Source organism: Panthera tigris, chromosome A3, assembly GCF_018350195.1.
Source record: "Panthera tigris isolate Pti1 chromosome A3, P.tigris_Pti1_mat1.1, whole genome shotgun sequence".
In the NCBI taxonomy this organism is placed as follows: domain Eukaryota; kingdom Metazoa; phylum Chordata; class Mammalia; order Carnivora; family Felidae; genus Panthera; species Panthera tigris.
This window is the reverse complement of record NC_056662.1, coordinates 24,052,425-24,062,443: the sequence shown is the minus strand read 5'-3', so window position 1 is coordinate 24,062,443 and position 10,019 is coordinate 24,052,425. Positions and strand designations below refer to the sequence as shown.

Here is a 10,019-nt window from a genome sequence, read left to right as displayed (position 1 = left end):
GAACGTTGGAGGGTGACGCATTGTATATCACAATGCCCAATATCATTTGCATCAGGATCTGGGGCACTTTTTGAGAATGCAGATTCTTGATCCCTATTCTTATCTTACCTTTTGGCAGCCCTCCAGTTCTTTAACTGTTCCTTCTTTCCGGATTGTGATAGGATCTTCTCAATGTGAAGCACCTGATATGAATTTTTAAGTTCAAGTAACCTGAACTGATCAGTCCAAGCTCTGGGAAGTTAACCGTAACTAAGAGAGAACGCCAGCTTTCACATCTGATTAAGAAGGTAGACTGGTAAACAGTGCTTTTCTGGGGAATCAGGGAGGGCTTTGGAGTCTGGAGGGCTAGGTAGGAATGTGTAAGCAGTGAAAGAAGTAAGGGTGGAGTTAAGAGGCAGGAATGGGGACAGTGTTCCAAGTAGCAGGAACAGAAACCGCAAAGGCAAATAATTCAAAGTGTGGCTAGGCTCATTTTAGAGACATTGAGGAGTTTGATATAGATACTGAGGAGGGCCTGGGAGTTGATCAGGCTGTTAGGAGCTCATTCTTGGCGAGGGAGCCTTGGATGCCAGGTTAAGAAGTTTGGCATTTTTCCAGTGAATGATGGGGAGCTAAGGATTTTTTTTAAAAAAAAGTTTTTTTTAATGTTAATTTATTTTTGAGAGAGACAGAGCGTGAGCAGAGGAGGGGGCAGAGAGAGAGGGAAACACAGAATCTGAAGCAGGCTCCAGGCTCTGAGCTGTCAGCACAGAGCGCGATGTGGGGCTTGAACTTACAGACCGTGAGATCATGACCTGAGCCCAAGTCAGATGCTTAACCGACTGTGCCACCCAGGCACCCCAAGCTGCCTAAGGATTTTAAGCAGGGGAAAGACCTGGTCGATTTTTTGTTAGGTGCTGGCTACAGTGTGGCAAATGGTTTGGAAGTGGGGAGACTAAGGCCAAAAAGCATGCTCAGAGGGAGTTAAGGTGCGTGGCAATGAGGAGATGGAGAGAAGGGGACAGGTTAAAGAGACATTTAGGAGGGAGAACTACAACTAATTATAAATCAGTGGCCCAACCCAGGGGCCAGGATGTTTCCACCTCCTTAAATAAAGCTTGTACACCCTCTGTCTGCAGGACAGGCTGAGTCCTCCAATCTTCTTGGGGGGAGGGAAGGGATAGGTGGTCTGGTTATGGGCAGGACAGTGTTTCCATGATGTCCTTCCTTTGTCTGCTTTTATACCTGAGGAAGAGCCCAAAGCAGCAGTTACTATAAAAGGCCCCAGGTGGCAGGAAAAGTCCATCATGTTCACCAGGAACAAAGGAAACTATATCTAGTGCAACATGAAATTAAAATAAAAAATCATCACCCAGGGTTCTCTGCAGGTTCCCCTCCTCCAAGATGGGTGCCAAATGACGTGTATCAGGTGTCTATTGGTGAGACTTGGGGAAGATCCCAGACCTTAACAGCCCTCTGATTGAGTCCCCTCACTTTGTGGCAGGTAAGGTGTCTTTCTTCCCATTTTGTAGATGTGGCAGCTGAGTCTTAGAAGTTATGTGACTTGTTCAAAGGGACCTGGTTTGTGGTGCAGGGAGTAAGGTGTGGGAGTGTGAGGGGCTCTTGGCCAAGCATCTTACAAGTGAGGCTTTGTCTTTGTGCTCCCTTTGTCCTGAGGCTTTGCCCCTAAATCTCGGCATAACTGACTTCTTGTCATTCACATGTTTCCTCCTCAGATGCCATTCCCACCCCATCAGTATATATATTTTTTTCACAGCTCTTACTAGTATCTGAAATTACTAATTTTATCTGTTTCTCTCTACCATGTGAGTTCCATAAGAACAGGGACAATATCTGTCCTGTTCACCACTTTACCACCAGCACCTGGAGTGATATCTGCTCCATAGTAGATCGTCAATATCGTTTGCTAAATGATAGAAATAAGCTGGGGAGGGAGAAAGTCAGGGAAACCAACATAGGTGGAAGCTTAGGATGTTTTGGGTACTTTTCATAAACTACTTCATTTAATGCCCTCACAGCTTTTCAACGTAGGTACTGTATCTCCTTTGGGTAGGTAAGAAAACATGCCAAGTGAGGCCAAGTCAGTGGCTTGTTACTTTTGAGGTGATAGACTCCTTTGAGAATCTCCATTAGACACAATCTTTTGGCACACCGTGCGGAGGAATTCACAAACCTCCCTGAGCCCACTCGGGGGTCCCAGATCAAGGAACCCAGGATTGGGGAACTTGCCTGAGGTCTCTCTGGCCCCAAACCTTTGTTAGTTCCCCTCTCCACAGCAAGGTTAGATTCCATTTAGTGGACTACAGAGAGCCTCCTGAAGATTCTGTAACAGAGGGAGATTATGAGGCACTGAGCCTTTGATGTGTCAGACCTGAGTTCAAATCCTGCCTCCAAAGCTAGCAGTGTAACTGTGGGCAACACCTCTCACTTCTCTGAATCCCACTGCCCTCACTTTGAAAATGGAATCTATTTTTTTTCCCTAACTATAACTAATCTTTATTAATCTGTTCACCAAGTGCCAGGTATTTGGTTAATGGCTTTACAGTTATATCACTTTTTATGTGCCCTGACTTGCCAGAGATCATGCAGCCTCCCACGGTTAGCCACTGTGCTCCCACATGTGCACAGGCTTCCTAAAGCTGGCTTTTGAATCTATTGCAGTCTCTGCTCTTGGGATTTGTGGGAACATTTGAGTCTGAATTCACTGAAAAGAGACTAGGAAGGCTGCACTGCAGTGTGAATGGAGGCCAGTGCCTTCAGTTGGTATGTGTCTTTCCCACGGTGAGGGCCTCTCTCCAAGCCCGTACTAGGCCTCTCAATTGGGACATCTCTGCCCGTCCCGGGGTCTGCGTTGCACATGGTCTGCTCTGTGCATGCGTGGCTGCTGTCTCTTTTTAGCAGTGACATCACCCTGCCTGGTATTGTTGTTTATGGGGCTGTCTCCCCACCTGGCTGGGGGCCATTGCTTGGCCATTCGGTGGAATTCCTCTGTCTTCTAGCCCTAGTACAGACCTGGCCCAGCAGTTCTGCTCAGGAAATGCCTGTGGAATCAAAGTGAGGACTCTCCCATGTGTTGAGGATTTACTGTGTGCCAGGCCTGTCCTGGACACGTTATATGTGTTATCTCATTTACACCCCATGGTAATCCCGAGAGGGAGAAGTTACTGTCCCTCTTTTACCAAGAAGAAATAGAGACTCAGCTGGGCTTTGCATTAGGCCCACTTGCAGTGATTGATGACACCAGGGCTGACTCCAGGCCTGTGCTCTCATCGTGCATAAGCAGTTCTTGAAACTATGGTCTGATAAAGGGGAGAGACACTCCTCAGCCCCCAGGACCCTCAGAGACTTTCTACTAACAAGATTCTAGTCCAGCTGTCATTTCATCCATGAGGAGGGGTGCCCCGCTGGCTCAGTCAGTAGAGCACGTGACTCGGGATCTCAGGGTTGTAAGTTCAAGCCCCAAGTTGGGTGTAGAGATTACTTAAAAAAATTTTTTTTAACGTTTATTTATTTTGGGGAGACAGAGACAGAGAACGAGCAGGGGAGGAACAGAGAGATGGGGGAGACACAGACTCTGAAGCAGGCTCCAGGCTCTGAGCTGTCAGCACAGAGCCTGACATGGGGCTCAAACCCATGAACTGTGAGATCATGACCTGAGCTGAAGCAATCGCTCAACCAACTGAGCCACCCAGGCCCCCAGAGATTACTTTAAAAATAAAATAAAATAGGGGCTCCTGGGTGGTTTAGTCTATTGAGTGTCCAACTTCAGCTGATACCATGATCTCGTGGTTTGTAATTTCGAGTCCTGAATCAGGCTCTCTGCTGTCAACTCAGAGCCTGCTTCGGATACTTTGTCCCCACCTCTCTCTGCCCCTCCTCAGCTCATTCTCATTCTCTCTCTCTCTCTCTCTCTCTCTCTCTCTCTCTCTCTCTCTCTCTCAAATAAACATTTAAAATAAAATAATCCATGAGAAAACAGAAGCCCAGAAAGGAGAGATGACTTACTTACAGCCCTTCTTTTCCACTTACTGCTTATCCTTACCCACTTACTTTTGGACAGGATGGGATCTGATTTTACCCACCATTAAACCACCCAGGTAGCCCTGGTCCAGGTCGACACTCAGTAAATACTTCTAAATTTTATTTATGATGAAACATTAAGAAGGATATACAGATTAGTATAACAAACACCCGTATTCCCACCCCCCAGTCTATGAAGTAAAACATTGCTAATATAGCTGAAGGCCTCGTGCTCCTCCACAACTGTAATTCCCCAGGAATAAAGGCTCCCCTAAATTTGTTGTTTATTCTATGTAATTTTTTATTGAGCTATAATTCATATGCCATAAAATCCAACCTTTTTAAGTATACAATTCAGTGGTTTTTAGTATGTTCACAAGATTGCACAACCAATACCACTCTCTAAGTCCAGAACTTTTCCATCACACCAAAAGAAACCCCATACCCATTAGCAGTCACCTCCCCATTCCTCCACTCCAACCCCTGGTAGTCACTAATTTGCTTCATGTGTCTATGGACTTGCCTATTCTGGACATTTCATATAAACGGACTCCTGTAGGTGGCCTTTTGCGTTTGGCTTGCGTCACTTACCATTATGTCTTTAAGGCTCATCCATGTTGTAGCGTGTACCAGTATTCCGTTGTGTGGATACACCACATTGTGCACCTCCGCCAGTTGGTGGACATTTGGGTTGTCTCTACTTTTTGGCTATTATGAATGAAGGTGCTGTGAACATTCATGTACAGGTTTTTGTGGGGCTGTATTTAATTATCTTGGGAATAGACCGAGGAGTGGACTTGCTGGCTCGCAGGGTAATTCTATGTTGACCTTTTTTTCTCCCCCAAGTTGTTTTTTGTTTGTTTGTTTTTTTAATTTAGGTAATCTTTATACCCCATGTGGGACTCCCAACTCACGACCCTGAGATCAAGAGCCACATGCTTTTCTGACTGAGCCAGCGAGGCGCCCCTCTCTGTTGAACTTTTTGAGGAACTGCCAGACTGTTTTCCAGAGTGGCTGCACTATTTTACATTCCCACCAGCAATGTCTGAGAGTTCCAATTTTTACATTCTTACCACGTGTTCCTGCCTGGCTGTTTGATTCTGACCATCCCAGTGGGTGTGAGGTAGTGTCACTTGTTTCAATTTGCATTTCCCTAATGACTGATGATACTGAGCATGTTTTCATGTGCTTATCGGCTATTTGTTTATCTCCTTTGTCTATTCACATCTTTTGCCTAATTTTGTTTTACTTAAAAATTTATTATCGCTAAATATACGTAAAATTTGCCATTTTAGCCACTTAAGTGTACAGTTCGGTGGCATTCGCATTGTTGTGCAGATATCGCCACCATCTGCTTCAGCAACTTTTTCAGCTTCCCCAACTGAAGCTCTGTACCCATTGAACAATAATTCCCCGTTCCCCTCTCCCAACCAGTCCTAGGCAACCACCATTCTACTCCTAAATTACTTTTTTTTAAGTTTATTTATTTATTTTGAGAGAGAGAGAGAGAAAGAGAGAGAGGGACCATGAGCAGAGGAGGGGCAGAGAGAGAGAGAGGGAGAGAGAGAATCCCAAGCAGGCTCTTTGCTGAGAGCATGGAGCCCGATGTGGGGCTCGAACCCACAAACTGCAAGATCATGACCTGAGCTGAAATCAAGATGCTTAACCACCTGAGCCACACAAGTACCCCTCCTAGACTGCTTTTTGACTCAGTTTCTCTTTCACTTAATAAAAGAGAGGGTGCATTTTTAATTTCAGTTATTTGTCTTTTTATTGTTGAGTTATAAGAATTCTTCATATATTCTGGATCTTAGACCCTGATCAGATACATGATTTGCAAGTAGTTTCTCCCATTCTCTGGATTGTCTTTTTGATTTGTTGATAGTGTCCCTTTTTTTTTTTTTTTTTCTTTTTTAATTTGAGAGAGTGCACAAGCGGGGGAGAGGGACAGGTGGGGGAGAGAGAGAATCCCAAGAAGGCTCCACACTCAGCATGGAGCCCAACACCGGGCTTAATTCCACAACCCTCAGATCATGACCTGAGCTGAAATTAAGAGTCAGACTGAGCCACCCAGATGCCCCTTGACAGTGTCCTTTGAAGTACAAATGTTTTTCATTTTGAGGAAGTCCAGTTTATCTGTTTTTCCTTTGGTGCTTGTGCTTTGAGTATCATATCTAAGAAACCATTGCCTAATCCAAAATCGTGAAGATTTGTACCTATGTCTTCTTAGAGTTTTATAGTTTTCACTCTTACATGTAGGTCATTGATTCATTGTTAGTTCGTTTTTGTATATGGTGTGAGGTAGGTCCTATGCATTTTTAATCCTTTTACTAGGTGTGTGTTTCTAAACATTATTTGATACAATTTTTTGTTTTTTGGACTTTAAATGGTAACATTGTTTACATTCTCATGCAGCTTGCTGTCACTTCAGCCTTATGTTGGGAGAGTCATCCGTTTGATCAGGGTAACTAGTTCATTTGTTTTCACTGCTGTATAGGTTTGCTGCATAAAAACCACACTTTATTTACCTTTCCTTCTGTGAATGGTCTCTTGGGTTGTCTCTAGTATTTTGCTGTTACAAATGATAAACCATCTAAAATGTGCCTCCTTGTGCAGTGTGTTGAAGGTCATGAGCATATTCAGATTTCCTAGATAATGCCAAATATCTCTTTTAAGTGGTTTTATAAATTTGCACTCTTGCCAGCAAATGTATTAGAATTGCCCTTGTTGTATTAGAATTGTATCCTCAGTAAGACTCAGTATTGTCAGGCTTTTTTGTTTTTGCCAGTCTAGTGGGTGTGAAGTGACACTTTGTTGGAGTTTCCCAGATTAATAGCAAAGTTTCTTTTTCAGTAAATATTTGAATGGTTGGATAGGCAGGTGCACACAAAAGCAGAATAGAGGCAGCTCTTTGAGGAGATGACCCTGTGACCCTGCTTGTGGCTAGATGATGGCAGGGCTCTGGGCCTACACTGTGCTGGCTGTTATAGGGAGACTCTGGAGCTAGGAAGTGTTGGGTGAGACTGACAACCCTATAAATGGGAGAAGGCAATTGTCACCTTGACACCAGTAATGGGAGCCTCTCTCCAGGGGGAGGCTGTAGTCCTGCCCTTCCATTTCACCAAGAAGAAAAGGAGCTGGAAAGAGAGAAGGATCAGAATGGGGTCCCATAGTCTAGGAATGACCTTTTTTTTTTTTTTTTTAACCTTCTCATAGTCTTGATATTGGTGGTATGTATTTCTCTTGTTTATTCTACTGAGTTTGGGAATGATGAAAAGGATAATAAGAAAAAGAATAGCAATGATCATTTATTAAACACTTATGTGTGAGGCATTGTGCCTTTTTTATGAGTATTATCTCACTTAATTCCAACGGAGTAGGTGCTATTAGTATTCCTGCTTTACAGATGACAAACAGGGTAACTCAAAGAGACAGAGTAACTGAGGGTTTTCACTCAGTCTGACTCCAGAACTTGTAAGCACTGTGCTATATCATTCGCTTGGCTCAGCTAAACCCAAGAGATCAAAGAAAGAAGAGGCTTTTCCAGGCCTGGGTGGGTGAGAAACATGAGTTATGAAATCCACTGGGCCTGGTGTGGAAAGGGCAACAGGGAGCAGAGTGAGAGGCCCCCTGGAAAAGATGGTTCTTGAGAGGCAGGTGCCCCCAGCCCAGTGGACACGGCCCATTTAGCAGGCACTCATGGGCACCTCTTCTGTGCCAACTCCTGAGCTGGCTGCTGGGGTGCAGAGTGGGATCTGCCCATTTCCAGGTCTCAAGAAGTCCCTGGACAGATGGAACAAGAATTTGGAGGATGTGGGTGACCCTGGCCTCCTAGGATGCAGGTGATAAGATAGCACCTCAGACTGAGGGCTGTCCAGGTATCCTTCAACAGGTAAGATTTTAACAAACTGTGGCACATCCATAATATGGAATACTACTCAGTAACAGAAAGGAACACATCATTGATGTAGGCAACAACTTGGATTAATCTCCAGGGAATTATGCTGAGTGAACAAAGTGAATCTTAAAAAGTTACATACTGTATGATTTCATTTATGTAACATTTTTTAATTGACAAGTAAAAAAAATTTTTTTAATGTTCATTTATTTTTGAGAGAGAGAGAGAGAGAGCATGAATGAAGGAAGGGCAGAGAGAGAGAGAGGGAGACACAGAATCTGAAACAGACTCCAGGCTCTGAGCTGTCAGCACAGAGCCTGACACAGGGCTTGAACTCGGTAACCGTGAGATCATGACCTACGCCAAAGTCGGACTCTTAACCAACTGAGCCACCCAGGCACCCCTGAATTGACAATTTTAGAAATGGAGAACAGATTGGAGGTTAATTTTGGATGGGTTAAGGATGGGAAGGAGGAGGGTGTCTTGTTGTTGGAACTCTTCAGAATATTAACTGTAGTGGTGGATCTGTGAACATATACAGGTGATAAAATTGTATAGAACTTAATACACACACACACATACACACATGTATATGTAAAACTGGGAAAACTTGAATGAACTTGGGGGATAGTATCAATGTCAATACAGGTGATCTCTCTGTATTGTTTCTTATAATTGTGAATATGTAATTACCTAAAAGAAATTTCAATTAAAAAATGAAATTTAAGGCCCAAAGTATTGGCAGGACAATAGAGATATTTGTAAGACAGCATTCTCAACCCACATAAAAAATCCTGAGGGCTAGGGCGCCTGGGCGGCTCAGTTGGTTAAGCATCTGATTCTTGATCTCGGCTCAGGTCAGTGCGGAGCTTGCTTGGGATTCTTTCTCTCTGCCTCTCCCCCACTTGCATGTGCATATGCCCCCCCCTCCAAAGAAATAAATAAACTTAAAAAAAATCCCGAGGGCTATGTGCAAGGAGGCTTTTTGCCCTTAAGTTAGCAAAGTCCAGCTCCACAGAGAGGTGGGCAGTATTCCCTGAGATGTGGAGGAGTGCAGGGTCACCCTAAACACTTCAAGAGACCCAGGGTAGACCCATTGGGTTGGTTTCTGAGCTTAATTCTTTGAGTCTCTCTGTCCTTCACCTCCTGAACTGACACCACTATCATAAGGGCAAGGGCAGAGCCACAAGCCACTCCCACTCCTCCCACTCCACCTCTGTTTGGTCTTCTGAGAAGGACAGATGTTCCTTCTTCATTCTCTACTCCACCAGGTTGCCCCTCCCCTGGGATGTCCTGTATCAATTGTTACGAACTCTCTGTGCCTCCTCCATGACTATCTCCTCTACTAGACAGACTCCTGGACCTTGGGAACAAGACCAGAACCAGTCCCAATCTGGGGGGCATCAGAGAGTGTTTGTTATACTCAACTAAATGGGAAGTTGACCCTGGCTGAGATAAACCTGTTCTGATCCTGAGATCCTAGGGAGGGCCTGGACTGTGGCATAGGATTTGGGGGGTAGTATGGCTGTGGTCTTACAAGATTCTGGGACTTTGTTTCCACCTGGTAGGCCCACTAGGATATCTCTTCCAGAATGTTGGCTGCCCTGAACACTGCTTCAAATTCTGTCCCCAGAATGGGAGACCCAAGGCTCCTCCACTAGACTACCCCAACATACATGTACTCACAGGGATCATGTGTTCACATTGCTGACCTCTTACTTTGGGATAAGCACTTTGGTTTCTTTATTTCTCTCAGCAACATTTATAAGGGAGGTATTCTTTATATATCCATTTTGCAGAGAAGGAACCCAAGGCTCAGAGAGGTTAAGTAACTTGCTCAAGGTCACTTAGCTTGTAAGTAGCAGAGCAAGGACTTGAAGAGGCATTCCTAATGTGTGCCAGTCTAGTGCCTGCAGGTGCAAAGCTGAAAAAAAGAAACATCACTGCCCTTATGGAGCTAATGATAAAATCACCAAACATATGTGCTTATGTATGGCAGTCAGAGGCTAAGCTCTTTATATACATTATATAATTGACTGCTTTACAACCAAATGAAATAAGGTTATGCCCATTTTACAATGGAAATTGAAGCTCCAGGAGG

At 44.3% G+C, this 10,019-nt stretch overlaps 1 protein-coding gene across 1 annotated transcript in view; it reads left to right on the top strand.

Moving 5' to 3' along the window:
• MYH7B (myosin heavy chain 7B) overlaps window positions 1-10,019 on the top strand; it is a 44,868-nt gene that overhangs the window by 1,834 nt on the left and 33,015 nt on the right. The window contains exons 2-4 of the mRNA XM_042980545.1: window positions 162-287; window positions 1,368-1,483; window positions 7,790-7,912. The gene's annotated coding sequence lies outside the window, so the exon portion shown is untranslated. The remainder of the gene's footprint in view (window positions 1-161; window positions 288-1,367; window positions 1,484-7,789; window positions 7,913-10,019) is intronic.